The sequence below is a fragment of the Myodes glareolus genome, chromosome 12 (assembly GCF_982192425.1).
Source record: "Myodes glareolus chromosome 12, mMyoGla1.1, whole genome shotgun sequence".
Classification (NCBI taxonomy): Eukaryota; Metazoa; Chordata; class Mammalia; order Rodentia; family Cricetidae; genus Myodes; species Myodes glareolus.
The window spans coordinates 83,032,160-83,049,123 of NC_142037.1; the positions used below are offsets into that span (position 1 = coordinate 83,032,160).

Here is a 16,964-nt window from a genome sequence, read left to right on the forward strand (position 1 = left end):
TAATCATTCATCACAGGTGACTGACATGAACAGAGAACTAATGTGGGTTTCCCCTCTGTATGCTATGAATTCCATTGGTTAATAAAGAAATCTGCCCTGGCCTGTGATAGGGTAGAGTAGAGCTAGGTGGGGAAAACTAAACTGAATGCTGGGAGAAAGAAGGCAGAGTCAGAAGCCATGTAGCCCCGCCAGAGACAGACGCTGGGGATGGACTGTTACCTGGTAAGCCACAGCCACGTGGCGATACACAGATTAATGGAGATGGGCTAGTTTAGGATATAAGAGTTATCCAGAAATACTCTAAAGCTTTTGGCCAAACAGTATTGCAAATAATATAGTTTCTGTGTGATTATTTTGGGACTGAACATCTGGGAACGAACAGACAGTCCTCTACAAGAGAGAACTTCATTACCAGAGAGGGAAGGTTAAGCAGAAGCAGAGCCAGGGACAGGATTGTCTTTAGATTCACACTCCACCGTCCTCCTTCCTTCAGCTGAGCCCCACTCCTGAATTTCCAGTGTCACCCAGAAGAGTGTTCCCAGCTGGAAATCAGATCTTTAGCATAGGAACCTGTGGAGACATTTCATATGCCGTCCAACCTTAGCACTGTCCTAATGACTTTATTTGTTAACCTTGTGTCCAGCCATCACTGGCTCTCACAGTAGATCGTCAGCTCTTTCCTTGGCTCTTCAGAGTACACCACGTCATCTGCTGCAGTGACGTCATTGTGTTATTGTACTCCAGCACTCCTGGTCATTGTGCTGTGTTGATGGGGACATAACTCAAGGTGTACGGTGACGTCATTGAATTATTGTACTCCAGCACTCCTGGTCATTGTGCTGTGTCGATGGGGACATAACTCAAGGTGTACAGTGACGTCATTGTGTTATTGTACTCCAGCACTCCTGGCCATTGTGCTGTGTCGATGGGGACATAACTCAAGGTGTAGAGTGACGTCATTGTGTTATTGTACTCCAGCACTCCTGGTCATTGTGCTGCGTTGATGGGGACATAACTCAAGGTGTACGGTGACGTCATTGTGTTATTGTACTTCAGCACTCCTGGTCATTGTGCTGTGTTGATGGGGACATAACTCAAGGTGTACAGTGACGTCATTGTGTTATTGTACTCCAGCACTCCTGGTCATTGTGCTGTGTTGATGGGAGCATAACTCAAGGTGTAGAGTGACGTCATTGTGTTATTGTACTTCAGTACTCCTGGCCATTGTGCTGCGTTGATGGGGACATAACTCAAGGTGTACGGTGACGTCATTGAATTATTGTACTCCAGCACTCCTGGCCATTGTGCTGTGTTGATGGGAACATAACTCGAGGTGTAGAGTGATGTCATTGTGTTATTGTACTCCAGCACTCCTGGCCATTGTGCTGTGTTGATGGGAACATAACTCGAGGTGTAGAGTGATGTCATTGTGTTATTGTACTCCAGCACTCCTGGCCATTGTGCTGTGTTGATGGGAACATAACTCAAGGTGTAGAGTGACGTCATTGTGTTATTGTACTTCAGCACTCCTGGTCATTGTGCTGTGTTGATGGGGACATAACTCGAGGTGTAGAGTAGTAGCAGGGGTCAGTTCTTTACTGTCACGTGCTTCACAATGAAGTGCCAGTTGTGATTTTACAAGTCTTCAGGCACCCTCAATCAGTCATGTGACTTTCTGTGCCTGGAGTGCTAAACATTTTATCAGGGGTCAGTTCATCACGTGCTCTCTTGTCTATTGAGATGACATTGGTAGATTCTCTGATGATAGCCTGCACTTGTATTTGTTGAATGCACCTGTCTGTCATAAAGCACTTGTCTGTGTTTAGCTCCTAAACAGAACTAGAGGCTAAGCTAGAGCACTTACACAAAAGGCAGCCAATGAATATAGAAAAAGAAAAGACAGTGATGGCTATGTCCTGGCCCTCATCCAGAGGGCCATCAGCTAGAGGAGTCCCAATGGAGAACAGTCTCAAGAAACCACTGACCTTGTGTAAGTCAGGGAAAGAATCTTGAGAAGAATTCTAGGTGTATTTGAAAGAAATGATTTTAAAAACAGCTTGAAATGATTGAACTGCATATCTGAGAAGACTCTGGAGTGCTGGAGCAAGACAGGGCAGGAGCTGGGGTGGAACTAAACTTTCTAGAATAAAGAGAAGCAGAAAAGGACAGAGACAGGATGAAACCAGGGAGACAGTGCAATGGGTCAACTTCATCATCAGTTGGAGACTGGTGGTCCCTCTTCATCATCAGTTAGAGACTGAGTGTGGTGGTCCCTCTTCATCATCAGTTAGACTGGTGGTCCCTCTTCATCATCAGTTAGAGACTGGTGGTCCCTCCTCATCATCAGTTAGAGACTGGTGGTCCCTCCTCATCATCAGTTAGAGACTGGTGGTTCCTCTTCATCATCAGTTAGAGACTGGTGTAAGAGTCTGCACTTTCCAATGGATACCCACACCCGGTTCAGGCTGCGCGCTTTCCCGAACTCGAGCCCACGAGAATGGACGATTGTCCTGAGGGTTGAGAAAGAGACACACACACAAAAGAGACCTTTGCTCATTTACCAGAGTAAATGGCAACTTTATTAAACTCAAGTCGGGTATATATACCAGTGGGCTAGAAGGATCGAAAATGCAAGGCCTCCTCCCATCCAGGAGCAGGAGGGAAGATTAAAGTCTTCCCGGCGCCTCGGGCAGGGTCAGCTAGGGAAGGCAGGCTATGGGCCCACTGCTAAGACCTTGAATACAAGTGGAATCACCATAACAAAGAGAACCAGGTTCTTGCTAGGTTATCCCCTCAAGCCAGAGCTAGTGCAGAGTCTCCAGGGAGCCGGAGGTCACATGGCCCTGCGAATCGCCAGGAGAGAAGGGAAAAACCTTGGCAGCTACAGACTGGTGGTTCCTCTTCATCATTAGTTGGAGACTGAGTGTGATGGTCCCTCCTCATCATCAGTTAGAGACTGAGTGTGGTGGTTCCTCTTCATCATCAGTTAGAGACTGGTGGTCCCTCCTCATCATCAGTTAGAGACTGGTGGTCCCTCCTCATCATCAGTTAGAGACTGGTGGTTCCTCTTCATCATCAGTTAGAGACTGGTGGTTCCTCTTCATCATTAGTTGGAGACTGAGTGTGATGGTCCCTCCTCATCATCAGTTAGAGACTGAGTGTGGTGGTTCCTCTTCATCATCAGTTAGAGACTAGTGGTTCCTCTTCATCATCAGTTAGAGACTGGTGGTCCCTCTTCATCATCAGTTAGAGACTGGTGGTCCCTCTTCATCATCAGTTGGAGGCTGAGTGTGGTGGTCCCTCCTCCTCATCAGTTAGAGACTGAGTGTGGTGGTCCCTCCTCATCATCAGTTGCAGACTGGTGGTTCCTCTTCATCATCAGTTGGAGACAGAGTGTGATGGTCCTGCTTCATCATCGGTTTCATCATCAGAATCACCTAGAGACACACCTCTTGGTGTGTCTTTGAGGGGCTTCCAAATAGGTTTCACTGAATGTGGAAGTCCCACCCTGCATGTCAGCATATTATCCTGTAGGCTGGGGTTCTGCACTGGAAAAAAAAAGAGGGGTGGGGAAAAGATATCAGCTGAGCACCGGGATTCATCTGCCTGCTTCCTGATTGCTGACAGGTGCAGGTGCCGCCATGTGCTCCCCACCGCACCTTACCTGATGTGGTGGACACATGCCCTCACACTGTGACTGAGAACTAACCCGTCTGTCCTCAGGGTGTTTGTCAGGGGTTTGGACAACTTCCCAGGACTCTGGGAAGGAGGAGGAGAAGGGATGGACTCTGGGCAGGAGGAGGAGAAGGGATGGACTCTGGGAAGGAGGAGGAGAAGGGATGGACTCTGGGAAGGAGGAGGAGAAGGGATGGACTCTGGGCAGGAGGAAAAGAGATGGACTCTGGGCAGTAGGAGAAGGGATGGACTCTGGGCAGGAGGAGGAGAAGGGATGGACTCTGGGAAGGAGGAGAAGGGATGAACTCTGGGCAGGAGGAGGAGAAGGGATGGACTCTGGGCAGGAAGAGGAGAAGGGATGGACTCTGGGCAGCAGAGGAAGGGATGGACTCTGGGCAGAAGGAGAAGGGATGGACTCTGGGCAGGAGGAGAAGGGATGGATTCTGGCCTGAGACCTTTTGGTATCTGATATCACTAAATTCTGTGCACATCTCATGCTACAACATGAGAAAAACATAAGTTTTTTTTTAATTGTTGACTCTACTCCTAGGATTTGGAATTTAGTCAACAGAGAAGGACAATAAAGCGTGAAGCAGAGCTAGACGTGTAAGATGGGACCTAGACGAAGATGTGTCTAAAGGCTTCCTCCCAGTCAGCTGCTTCCTCAGCCAGGCAGCACCCACTGCCAGCCAAATGTGCCTTCATATAAGTCTGTCAATTAATTGTTCCCCAGAGTCCCACCCCTGAGCCACACTTTTAATGTAGTAGCCTTTTTTGAAAGGCCACATTTTATCAAAACTATACCAGGTGCTTTGTTATTGCTGGTATCTTAGAAGACTGGATATGTTCATTACTGTGTGATATAGTCATGTGCTCTAAGACCTACACTCCTGGGTTCCAGAAAATATCCTGGTGGTGGCCCTAAAGATCTAGCTCCAAGCAAATGACAGTGCCCTGTTAAGGCCTTCAGTCCTGGCTTCTCGTATTCTCCAGACCTCACTGAGCACATTAGGGAAGAGCACGGCAGAGAGGACTGTGGTGAAGGCACAGAGCAGATCACTGCAAACTGCAGCTCGTGAGTTCCAGCTGAGTAGTGTAGGGTAGTGGAAGGTCCGACAGGCTTTCTCATGGGAAGTGACATTTGATCTGACTTTTTCAGGATCTACAGAAAAGCATTCACAAGGACACAGGACTTTCCTTTAACCAGAAAAATCCCATGTCAAGAACATGCATACTTCAGTTTGGCGTTCAGAGAAGCAAAAAGCAGAAATTTCCCCCCAGCTATGGGGTTGAAACAGGAAACTACCCAGGAACCCTCTGCAGACGAACCCCGGGGATTCCCAGCTCCCAGGACAGGTGCATTCTGGGTGCAGCTTCCACCTGTGCCCTGGCTCTTGAAGTGGGAGTTCCAGGAGGCTCCTGGATACTCACTGGTTTGCAGTGGGACCCTAGCATCAGTTCCTGAGGTGAATCTGCCCCTGGGAATTATGCACAGGCTGCATGAAGAAATCTTTCAGAGTTGATAAGGAGTAGTCTTACCTTTCTGTGCTTGACAGTATAGTGCCTGCTGTCTGGGGACAGCATCTCCACTGCCTGGAGCAAGTGGAATGCCTCCTGCCTGGGCTGTTGAGGTGCAAATAATGCTGCCTGTGCCCAGAACCACACACGTTGGTCCAGGGGATGTCTTAGCTGGTGCTAGAGCTACATAGGATAGGGATTCCTTCCCTCAGAGGGGACCTGAGCTAGAACAAGCCCCATATTGGTGGGGGATGGGTTGGGAAGGTCAGCTCCTCTGAGGACTGACATAGGCCGGCTCCTGATCCTTAAAGGAGGAGCTGGATATTTCTACAGTTTCTTTATTACTTCCATCACCATACATGTTCCTCCCTTCCCCCATTCCCATGTTGACGTCCAAATTCCAACAACCGGAGAATGTGTATAAAAGAAGAATTTAAAAAAAAAAAAAAAAAAAAAGTCAGATGGAGCCAGATTTCATAGGTTGATATTGATAGTAAGAAGAGAAGACCAGGACACAGAGAATGAAGGACAGAGATCCCAGAAAAGGTGACCTCAGAGGAGGCCAGCTCCACCTGTTTTGACGAGGGGCATGCAGGCCCCAGGACTGTGAGGAAAATCATATCTTGGTGGAAGCAGCCGAGTCTGTGGCACTCTGTTACCCGGCCCAAGCAGACTGACCCAGCTCTCAGTGACAACCCACATTCTGTCACCACAAGGGCACAAGGGTAAGCGTAGATGCCGGTCAGAAGTCATGGGTTAGAAAGGCCCTGTCACTCCCCGGGGCTCATTTCAGTATTGGGTGACCTGGCTGCCTACTGGCTTGGTTTCCCAGCAGCCGGTGTTCTGGCTGCTGATGTCAGAAGTTGCCTTACAGTAAACACCATGCTGGGGCAGATTTTGCCTGCCCAGAACTACAGTCTTCATCAGGTGAAAGGCTCATGGCTACAGGGGCGTGAGGGGCTTTGATGTTTAAAGAAAATACAACCCAAAGCTCAGACTGTAACTTGATCTTTCATCTGGTTTCTTAGCAGTGCGCCTGACTCCACTGTGGTTGGACCTTTATGTCAGGACCACCAGCTCCCGGTAATGACACAGAGACTCACCACTAATTATAAAAGCTCGGCCACAGCTTAGGCTTGTTACTAACGAGCTCTTACAGCTTCAGCTAACCCATTGCTATCAATCTACACATTGCCACGTGGTTTGTGGCTTTGCCTGTCTTCCAGCATGTCTTGCTCCCTCTGTGTCTCCTGGCAACCCCCCTTCTTCCCACCATCATGTGTGCCTGAAAATTCTGCCAATTATTGGCCATTCAGCTTTTTATTAGACCAATCAGAATAAGGCATCTTCAGTGTAGGAAAATGTTATTCCACAATGCTGCAGGGTACAAAGGGAATAATAAAGCGAGTCATCTTTGATGTCTCAGGCACTTGGGTCGTCAGACTTTAGGTTTTTAGTGCATTTCACTTGCTGACTGGAAATCTGCAGAGTTCTCTGTGGGACCCCTGCTTTCTTGCCCTTCAGCCCCTGCAACTGGGTCCCACCCTTATAAGTCGGAGCTTCTCTCTCCCACCTGCCGCCAGAAAGTTCTGCTGGTTTCCAAAAAAGTTACTGGTGGCCTCGGCTCCTTTCTAAAACTTCAGTTGGATTATAGCTGAGTCTTTCCTGCTGTGGCATAGCACCGCCCACTGCCCACACTCCTGAGTGTGAGTTAGCTCCTCAGGGCTTCAGTGTCCACAGCCACCCCTCAGAGGACCTTCATGGGAGGAACGTCCACATGGGCTGTACTTGGGATACAAATGACCACAAGATGTGAATTCCCTGCCTTCCCCTCTGTCTTAGTTATAGTTGTTTTATTGAGGTGAAGAGACACCATGACCATGGCAACTCTTACAGTTCAGAGGTTTAGCCCATTAATATCATGGTGGGAAGCACGGTAGCACACAGCAGACAGGGTGCTGGAAAAGGATCCACAGACAACAGGAAGAGAATGCCTCACTGGGCCTGGCTTGAGCATCTGAGACCTTAAAACCCAACCCCAGTGACACACTCCCTCCAAGAAAGCCACATCCACTCAACAAGGTCACACCTCTTAATAGTGCCCTTCTCTGTGTGTCTGTGGGAACCGTTTTCATCCACACGCCCATATTCTATCCCTGGCCCCTATAGGCTTGTAGTCATATCATCGTGCAAAATTGGCATTTAGTCCAAATTCAAGAGTCCGCCATAGTCTGTCAGTCTCAAAGTTGTTTAAAAGTCCAAAGTCTCTTCTGAGACCCCCTGTAAAATCAAAATGAAAAAGCAGGTCACATATTTCCAACATACAGTGGCACGGGATATACCTTACTGTTCAAAAGTAAGCATAGTGAAGAAATCCTGGACCAAAGCAAGACTGAACCAGCTAGACAAACTACAAACTCTGTATCTCCATGTGTGATGTCAAAATGTTCCTCAGATTTCCAATTCCTTCAGATTTGTTTACTGCAACATGCTTCTCTCTCTCGAGCTGGTTCTACTCCCTGTTAGCAGCTCTCCTCAGCAGGTATCCCATGGGTCTGGCATCTCCAACATTTGGGGTCTCCAAGGCAATCCAGGCTTCACCTTCACAGCCTCACTCAATGGCCTCGCTAGGCCTCCATGGAGAGATATCCCTGACACATGCCTGGCCTCAACGGCTTTCCTTAGTCACGGAGGGGGATCCTTAACTCCTTTCTTCTTTCTAAAGCCAGAACCTTGTGGCAACGTTTCCAAGTCCTGCTTCTTGCTGGAGCTGGAACTTGGCCCCTCATCCAGTTACATCTTCGCCTGCTTTCTGTTTTCAATAGTTTCCTTCATTGTGGTTTCTTTTGCTGCCTAAGCTTGGCTGTCTTGGAACTCACTCTGTAAACCAGGTTTGCCTTGAACTCTGAATCCCCCTGCCTTTCCAGTGCTGAGATTAAAGGTGTGCACCACCACACCCAGCTCTTTTTTTTTTTTTTTACTTTTAATTCCTTTGCAAAAGTTGGAAACTTAGTGCGGTAGGGTCTTTCCCTGAACCCTTTTTCCTGATTAACTCTGTTAATCCCATTTAGCAGCAGGACTTTCTTTAATCTGTTTATCTCTTTGAACACAGGGTTTAGCTCCATCCCACTTCTTGGTGCCCCTTTTCTCCTTGAACTGAACCTTTGTATTTTATTTGCCCAGCTTGCTCCTTTTCATTATAAGTCTTCGTTAGAGTGAACACTGGTAACCACACCACAGAAAGTATACTAGGCTCAGGCAGACTTCAGACAAGGGCAGAAAGTAGCCACATTCTTCACTGAAATATCACAATAACAGTTTCTAGACCACATAGTAATATTCGTCTCTGGACCCTCTTGGGCCAGACCCTCACAGTTCAAATCACCCTCAGCACCACTGTCTTCTGTGCTGCTGTTGGATGGCCTACTAAGCAGCACTTACAGCATTCCAGGTACCAAGGTTCAGTTCCTCCAAACAAAAGCCTGGTCAGACCAGTAACAGGAACACCCTACTCCTGGTACCAACTTCTGTCTTGGTTAGGGTTTTATTGCCGTGAAGAGACACCATGGTCACAGCAATTCTTGTAAAGGAAAACATTTAATTGGGACTGGCTTACAGTTCAGAGCTTTGGTCCATTGTCATCATGGCAGGAAACATGGAGGCACGCAGGGAGATATGGTGCTAGGAAGACAGCTGAGAGTTCTTTATCTGAGTCCATGAGCAGCAGGAAGAGACTGCCACACTGAGCCTGCACCCTAGTGACTTCCTCCAGCAAAGCCCACCTCCTAATAGTGACACTGTCAGTGGGTCTATGGGGGCCACTTTTATCTAAACCACTGCTCCCTCCCACCCATCCATGCAGGACTGGCTGCTTCTGGGCTCCCATATCATGTGCATGATGCCCTACACATTGAAATCAGAATGAACTGTGCTGGTGACCCAATTTCTTGTCTTCTCTGTTTCCACATCACACTGGTCTGTATCCAGCTTAGCCAGGACTAGCTGTGATATGTCCAAACTTAATGGATCTCCTGGATCCTCTGGGCCCCCTGGATCCCCTGGATTCCCTGGTGCTGGAGTTACAGGCCGTAGCGAGCCACTCAACATGGGTGCTGTGAACTGAACTTGGGTTCTCTGCACATCAGTTCATGGCTCTTAGCTATAGAGTCATCTTTCCAACTTCAAGATGCAAATTTTAAAACAACTTTTTACTCAAGTCCAAGTGGATCAAAGACCTTAACATAAAACCAACCACACTGAACCTCATAGAAGAGAAAGTGGGACATACACTTGAACGCATTAGCACAGAAAACCATTTCCTGAATATAACCCCAGTAGCACAGACACTGAGAGAAACAATTAATAAATTGGGACCTCCTGAAACTGAAAAGCTTCTGTAAAGCAAAGGACAAGGTCAACAAGACAAAACGACAGCCTACAGAATGGGAAAAGATCTTCACCAACCCCACATCAGACAGAGGGCTGATCTCCAAAATATACAAAGAACTCAAGAAATTGGTCATCAAAAAAAAACAAATAATCCAATAAATAATGGGGTACAGACCTAAACAGAGAACTCTCAACAGAGGATTCTAAAATGGCTGAAAGACACTTAAGGAAATGCTCAACATCCTTAGCCATCAGAGAAATGCAAATCAAAACAACTCTGAGGTTCCATCTTACACCTGTAAGAATGGCCAAGATCAAAAACACTGATGACAGTTTATGCTGGAGAAGTTGTGGGGTAAAGGGAACACTCCTCCATTGCTGGTGGGAATGCAAGCTGGTACAGCCCCTTTGGAAATCTGTATGGTGATTTCTCAGAAAATTAGGAAACAACCTTCCTCAAGACCCAGTAATACCACTTTGGGTATATATCCAAAGGATGCTCAATCATGCCACAAGGACATGTGCTGAACTATGTTCATAGCAGCTTTGTTTGTCATAGCCAGAACCTGGAAACAACCTAAATGCCCCTCAACAGAAGAATGGATAAAGATTTACACAGTGGAATACTACACAGCAGAAAAAAATAACGACATCTTAAAATTTGCAGGCAAATGGATTGATCTAGAAAACATCATTTTGAGTGAGGTAACCCAGACCCAGAAAGACAAATATCATATGTACTCACTCACAAGTGACTTTTAGACACAAAGCAAAGCAAACTAACCTACAAATCACAATCCTAGAGAACCTAGACAACAATGAGGACACTAAGAGAGACATACATGGATCTAATCTACATGGGAAGTAGAAAAAGACAAGCTCTCCTGAGTAAATTGGGAGCATGGGGATCATGGGGGGGGGAAGGGAGAGGAAGGGAGGGGAGCAGAGGAAAATATATAACTCAATAAAAAATAATTAAAAAATAAAACAACTTTTTAAAATATTATTTTATAATTTTATGTATTCATGTAGGTGTGTATATCATATGTGACCATAGAGGTCAGAAGACATCAGATCTCCTTGTTTGGAGTTAGTAGAGGTTGTGTACCACCATGTGAGTTCTGGGAATCAATCTCGGGTTCTTTCCAAGTGCATCAGGCACTCTTAGCCGCTGAGCCAACTCTCCAGTTCCTTAAGACAACTTAAGACTGTAAAAGACATCTGTGCTCCTTACATAATGAATGCAATGCACCCATCAAGGTGGTGTAGCTAGTAAAGATACCTTCTTCTACCAAGCCTGAAGATTTTAATTCAGTTTCCAAATGGAAGGAGAGAACTAACTTCCATAAGTTGTCTGTACTCTGGCCTTCCCTAGGCACACCGTGGCATGACATGCCCTTCTCCCTGACAAAATCAAAGGTGAAGAAATAAAGGGTGGATTGTTATGCAGTCTTAAAGAAGAATATATATGCAGGCTAAAGCCAGCGTCCAGAGCTGATGGAGTCAGGTCTGTCACACTCCACACTCTTCTGCTGGGCATGCAGTGAGATGAGATGCCCCCCAGAGCACCCAGTGACCACTCAGCTTCCTCAAAGAAAACCCCTTCCTCAAGCATAGCCACCTCTAGTGTATCCCATCTTGTCTCACGCTTCTGCCTTGCTCACAGTGTGACCTGCTCTTCTTTAAAACCACAGTCAAGGAGGCAGCTTCACCTTCTTTGGGGCCCGTAAAATCTGGACGTACAGCACAGAATTCCTTGAGCTGCTCAGCCCAGGCTGTTGCCCTCTGTTACCTCACTGGAGAGTTCCAATGGCTTTGGCTGTATTCTTGCTGAGGTAACTCTAGTAGCTGGGCTTCATGTTAGGGCTCTCCTCGGTCACAGTTCCCCAGAACTACTCTAGGCTGGCAGTTCACCGCATAGCTGCCTACTCCTTCCTTCCTCCCCTCGTGTGCCAGGGCATCCAACCAAGGTTCATGTGCCTGGGATGTTTATTCAATCCGTGGTGCTTCTTTAAAAAAAAAAAGCCATGAAGACCCTTCTAGAGTCCAGCAGGGCTCCAGTGCATCTCGGTTTGGGACACTGTTCCTAGTGCTGATGAGCCCAGGTCCCCTTCCAGTGCATGGGGGCAGGGAGAGGAGGGAAGAGTTTCCTTGTGTACAGTGTGTGTGTCTCCATGGTGTGAGGATGCCTCAGGTTGAGACTTGCACAGCCTCCTCCTGGGCTAGGTCTGCTTCTCTGTAGTTTTTCTTCACTATGGTTCTGCTCTGCCCTTTACCCTGAAATATACTGAATATCACTAATATACCTATGTGTATGTGCACGCCAGTGCAAGTATGCATGCTCACAGCCTAGCAAACATGCATGCAGTTAGCAGCTATTGTTGCCACAGATAAAGCCTGGCCTTTAGAGTACAAACAGAAATGAAAGCTCAGGGTAGACCTGAGGTGCCCAAGAAAGCAACTTTAACCTGTCCCCGAGAAAGCTCCAGACTGGCTTTCTCAGTATTTTGGGTCCATCATATGCCTCCTGGTGGTAGAAGGAGAGCATTACAGTGTCACTGTGGGGACATGGCAGATTTTCTTTGGGTGCAAGATTAGCTGTATTGTGTGATTGGCTAACTATTTTAATCATGAGGATAACGTCATCTTAACTGTAGCCTTAGCAGTGTGCTAGGGAAACCCATTACAAACTTTCTTTCATAAATTAGTGACAGCAGGCTGGGCAGCTGCTCACCAGTTGAGAGAACCTTCTATTCTTGCAGATGCCTTGGATTTGGTTCCAAGCACCCACCTAGTTCACAGTTTATAATTTTACAGTACAACCTGACTTCCATTTTTGGCCCCCACATATATGTCTACACAGTACACATACATGTACTGAACACAGGTGCTGCATATACAGGGTGCAAATACAGACATGCAGACAAAATACCCATATACATAAAATCATTTTTTGTTTTTTTTTCAAGACAAGGTTTCTCTGTGTAGCTCCGGCTGTCCTGGAACTTGCTCTGTAGACAAAACTGGCCTCAAACTCAGATATCTGCCTGCCTCTGCCTCCCAAGTGTTGGAATTAAAGGTGTACGCCACCACCATTACCCAGCTAAAATAAATTTAAAATATTTTAAAAAAATATTCTTAACAATCCCATTGAATGACTATATATTGCTGTTTATAAAGGAGAAAGCTGTTTTTTTTCTGAGTATACCATTTGGGGTCACACAGCTTGTAAGAAGTGCCCAAGACTTAACTGCAGGCCTAAGCCCACACTCTTGGCCACTTACCTATTACATGACCCCCCCACCCCCACCCCGGCACTGACAGCAGTGTGTCTCTGAAGTGAACTCCATGTGGGTCCTTTGCAAAGAAAATTCTTTTTAGTGAATAAAATGCTGGGGTATAGCTTAATGGTATAGCACCTTCCTGGCATGCATGAGGCAGTGAAAAGGATCTTCCACCCGAGAAACCGCAGTGGTAAGTCAGGAAAGACAGGTCCTTGGTACAGGCAGACAGAATGATAGCTCAGGGCTTCCATGGAGAGTGCCAGCCAGAGGGGGAAAGCAAACATTGTTTCTTGGTTGCCCAGACCGTCTTGAACTTTCTCTGTAGCCCAAGCAGGTGTTGAGTTTGTGATCCTCCTACCTTGGCCCCCTGAGTAGCTGGGAGCTCACACCTGAGCCACTAGACCTGACCATCTTCTTAGATCATCACTGAGAAGCAGACGGAACTAAATTCTCAGGGAAGTGAGACAAGGCAATGCCTCTTGCCAAGGCACAAGTCCACCCATCATTAGGAGAGCACAGCTCTGCCAAGCGTTTTGAATGGGCACGAGGATCTGGTCTGTAAAGTGGGTGAAGTGCAGGGGTCACACTGCTCCTCTAGGACTTGCTGGTGGGAGTCTGATGACCTGTGGAGCTGGGCCTTCCGACAAGGTCACCTGTGCTATGTGCTTGTCGTGTAGCCACACATCTGGAATAGGTTAATAAAGATTACCGAGAGCTGAGCGTGATGGGTTAATCCCAGCACTCAGAGGCAGGAGGAGGTGGTTCTGATTTGAGGACAGCCTGGTCTGCAGAGCAAGTTCTAGGACAACTAGGGGTACACAGTGAGACCCTGTCTCAAAAACTTAAAACAAAAAAAGCTTTAGCGCTGAGAGCTGGCTCAGCAGTTACGACCTCTGCTGTTCATCCAGAGGTCCCGCGTTCCATTCCCCACTTAAATTTAGCAGTAAGTCTTTTTTTCAAAAGCTTCCTCAGGCTGGGGTGAGCTGGCTCAATGAGCAAGGTGCTTGTCAGGCCCATGTAAAGACGTGAGCTGAGCTGTCTAGCACTCATGAAATAGTCAAGTGTGGCGGCTTCTCCTGTAGTCCTGGTGCCGGGCAGATGCAGTCAGGTGAGACCTGAAACGGTGAGCTCCAGGTTCAGTGAGAGGTCATGTCTGAAACAGGGAGGTGGAGGAAAGATGGAGGAGGACGCCTGATGTCAGCCTCTGGCTTACACACACACACACACACACACACACACACCCCAAATACTGTTTAAATCACACAAATGAAATGTACTTGTGTAGGTCATACACTGATGCCCAAGCTGCAGACGGTGAGCGATGCTACGTGCTCCTCCTGCCGGGCATCAGTATTGCTAACTGGTGAGTCAGCACAGTGTGTGCTTGCAGGGTGGTTTGTGCGTGTGTGAGCACGCTCAAGTGTTTCCCTCTTGCTGCCTACACAACAGTGCACAGTGATGATGGGGTTCAGAAAACTTACCTTCAAATGTGCACCTTGACTTTCAGCAAGTCAGCCAAAATACATCCAGTGTACAAGGAGGACGCTGCCCTTCTGGGGAAGCCGAGGAGGCTCTCGGCTGGGAGATGTTTCCCTCACACCCAGAGAGAAAGGGATGGTGTGAGGGGTCCAGAGTCTCTGTACCCAGCCCTTACTCAGGCTTAGCACAGCTTGTCTTTGTGTCTCCACTTCCTTACTGAGGCTCTCGTGCTAGGTGATGTGTTATAAAAAGCCGTTTGTTCTTACTAGTCTGCCTCTTGTTAGCCGGGTATCAGCACAGAACCTAGAAAGTAAGGGGACCTTGTTTGTCCTCCCCTTGGGTAAATGTCCGTTCCCCCTTTCTTTCCACAGTTGAGTTTCGCTATGAGGGTGCACTGACGGGTACTTCTGCTCGTCCCTGTTTTCTGCCAGCAACGGGGCAGTCAATCTCCTCTCACCAGAACAGTTTGCACACGCTCAGACAGAAGTGGATTTTCAGAAGACTTCAAAAGGTCCATGCACTTGATTGAAATTTCCATAAATACCGCTGGGATCACCTCCAAAACGGCGAAGCTGTTTCCTACTACCTCCAAGAACAGCTGTCCACTCTCCGCCTGCCAGATGCTGTGACCTGCGCCCACTGCACAGATGGAAGTACCATCCCAGAGGACTTGTTAATTTATGCCTTTTCTTTTATGCAGTGCTGGGGATGGAACCCGGGGCTTCATGCATGGAAGGCAGGCATTCCACTCTGAGCTGCGCCCCAGTCCCTGTATTTTTTGTATGAAGCTCACATTAAACATGTTTGTGTGCTGAAGAGCCATCGGGCTTTCTCATGTGCGGGTGTGTGGCCTTTTGTCCTTATTGGCTTCTAGAGTTCTTTTTTGTGTCAAATGAAACAAGCCTCACGGCACTAAAGCAGGGCCTTTTTCATCCTATGAGCAGTTAATTGTAATTTCCATAGTATTGTTGGTCCCACAAGGCAGTCTTCTTATTTACTTTTAGGATTCAGATTAATCCGCTGGTTCTAAATGTGGTACGCTTTATTTTAGTTTGCTTTTTCTTGCTATAACAAAAACTCTGACCCAAACCAACTTTGGGGAGGAAAAGGTTTATTTCATTTTATGCCTCATAGCCATCAAGCAGGGCAGGTGCCTGGAGGCTGAACTTGTGACTTGCTCAGCCTGCTTCTTATACATTGTTGGGCCACCTGCCTAGGGGTGGCATGCCCGTGACGAGATAAGCCCTCCCACATCAATCATTAGTCAAGAGTGTGCCCCAGAGTTGCCTACAGACTCGTCTTGTGTGGGCATTTTCTTATTGAGGTCATTTCTCCCCTGATGATCCTAGCTATGTCACACTGAGCAAGAAAGGAGGGAGGAACGGAGGGACGGAGGGAGGGAGGAACGGAGGGACGGAGGGAGGGAGGGAGGGACGGATGGAGGGAGGGAAGGACGGAGGGACGGAGGGAGGGACGGAGGGAGGGAGGGAGGGAGGGACGGAGGGACGGAGGGACGGAGGGAGGACAAACTAGCCTGAGCAGTGCACTTAACTTTTTAACTAAATATGAAACATCTGTGGTTCTGTTTCACCTTGTTCTGGTCCCACCATCTGAACTTGTTTTGATGGCTCTCATTCTTCCAGCATCCCAGACCTAACTCAAGTTCCACGAGCCTCAGTAAGAGATGCCTGCCCCTTCCCATCCATGTGCTCTCTCCTTTGCTTTGGTCTCCGGGAGACCGGGAGCCTGGGGTTGGTCTCACCATGTGTCAAGCTGCCTGACACTGTTGTCTGGCTGCTGGCTCCTGCTCAGCAGCAAGGGCTTCCTTCCTGTTCACAGCAGGAAAGAAGGTACACCACAGTGCCTGGCAGTGGCTTGTTTCCTGGGGACAGTTAAGGGTGCCCGTGTTAGAATGAAAGCGATCAATAGAGATGGCCTTCTAGCCATGTACCAGGCTACCCTGGGGTCATGGGGAGCTGGAGGAGGCAGGAAGAACCCCAGAGGCTCAGCAGGGAGTTAGGACTCCTGCTTCCGCCACAGGGAAGATGGGAATCCGCCCCAGCTACCCTGTTTGTGGTGCATCATCATTGACAGTTGTCAGGACTTCTACCTAATGCTTTCGCAGTGACAAAACCACAAGTGTTTACGTGCCAGGTGACTGTTGCTACAGAGATCTGAAAATATTGTCGTAACTTTGAAATTATAACAGTTACTGATTGTTTAATAAGGCGTTAAACAACAAATTTGTTTATTTGGTATCTCAGTACCAGTGTCTCTGCATTTCAATACGATGATTCTGTTTGTTTTCTTTATTCTATTTTATGCATTTATAAACATTATCCCAGGAAAATGTTCCATTGACTTTACCAGAACTCTTTCTACAGACAGTGTAGCCTTCCTCTCAAAAAAGTAAGAAATAGTTGATTCTGGAGTCAGTCTGAGTGACTAAGGCCTGTGAAGATGTATTCATCTAAATACCTCAAATATCTGTTCAAACATGGCAACAGTTTCATGTTTTCAAGAGGTCCAGAAAAGCCCATTTAAAGCACTTTTTAAATCCATGGGTGGAGACATTGGGTAAGTGGGTTACAGCAAAATGGGGCCGTCTCTGCTGTGGGT

General features: G+C 47.4%; 1 protein-coding gene across 1 annotated transcript in view; it reads left to right on the top strand.

Moving 5' to 3' along the window:
• LOC125392452 (putative mitochondrial import inner membrane translocase subunit Tim8 A-B) overlaps positions 1-15,184 on the top strand; it is a 29,745-nt gene extending 14,561 nt beyond the window's left edge. Inside the window, exon 2 of the mRNA XM_048422244.3 lies at positions 14,717-15,184. The gene's annotated coding sequence lies outside the window, so the exon portion shown is untranslated. The remainder of the gene's footprint in view (positions 1-14,716) is intronic.
• Positions 15,185-16,964: the final 1,780 nt, after the last annotated feature.